This window comes from Apis dorsata, unplaced genomic scaffold (genome assembly GCF_000469605.1).
Source record: "Apis dorsata unplaced genomic scaffold, Apis dorsata 1.3 scaffold_32, whole genome shotgun sequence".
Classification (NCBI taxonomy): Eukaryota; Metazoa; Arthropoda; class Insecta; order Hymenoptera; family Apidae; genus Apis; species Apis dorsata.
Window position 1 is genome coordinate 730,674 of NW_006263334.1, and position 625 is coordinate 731,298.

The 625-nt window shown below is 41.8% G+C and overlaps 1 protein-coding gene and 2 long non-coding RNA genes across 12 annotated transcripts in view; 2 read left to right on the forward strand and 1 right to left on the reverse strand.

The window, feature by feature from the left end:
• The window catches only part of LOC102675205, a 109,605-nt gene that overhangs the window by 16,213 nt on the left and 92,767 nt on the right, over nucleotides 1–625 (forward strand). The gene's annotated exons all lie outside the window — the stretch shown is intronic.
• Nucleotides 1–625, forward strand: part of LOC116185995 — a 12,377-nt gene that overhangs the window by 10,423 nt on the left and 1,329 nt on the right. The gene's annotated exons all lie outside the window — the stretch shown is intronic.
• The window catches only part of LOC102674467 (regulating synaptic membrane exocytosis protein 1), a 138,414-nt gene that overhangs the window by 6,707 nt on the left and 131,082 nt on the right, over nucleotides 1–625 (reverse strand). The window contains exon 20 of one of the 8 annotated variants that reach the window (XR_004150899.1): nucleotides 444–587. The exons of 6 other annotated variants lie outside the window; for them this stretch is intronic. The gene's annotated coding sequence lies outside the window, so the exon portion shown is untranslated. The remainder of the gene's footprint in view (nucleotides 1–443; nucleotides 588–625) is intronic. One more of the 8 variants, XR_004150900.1, reaches the window with a different exon arrangement.

The window sequence follows — 625 nt, forward strand, 5'->3', positions numbered from 1 at the left end:
TTGTCTCCAAACTTCCCTTTCCGAGTGTAAAATTATTTGAAGAGAGAAAAAAAAAAAAAGAAAGAAAAATCAACTCGACCATCGTGGAATCTATTTGTCGATCGTAATAAAGATGAAAAAAAAAAAAATAGAAAAAGAGAACGAAGAGAAAGAAAAGAAGAGACGTAAAGGATGTAAAATATAACGCTCGCGTTTAATCGGAAATAATAGGTAAACAGAGATAAAGAGACGGCAAACAAAGGGAGAAGGGAGGGGGAGGGAGACTGAATAAAGAAGAGGAAAAAAAAAAAAAGAAAAAAGTAAAGGAAAGAGCAATCGAAAGACCGTGGAAAGTGAAAAAGACAGAGGGGAGAAAGAAAAAAGAGAAAGAGAGAAAGAGAGAGTAAGAGAGAGAAAGAGAGAGAAAGAGAGATAGAGAGAGAGAGCGAGAAAATGTATCTTACCGGAAGCCCGTGACGGTGGCCCACAGTGTCCTGTGGTTATTTATCGAGGTGGTATGGAGTGCGGCAGTGGGAAGGAGGCCGAGTTACCGGTCCTCGGAGATACAGGCTCGCACTGCCACACAGTAACCGTTGGGACTACGCACGCTGTTGTCGTTGATCGATGATGTTGTGGTTGGTCGGTC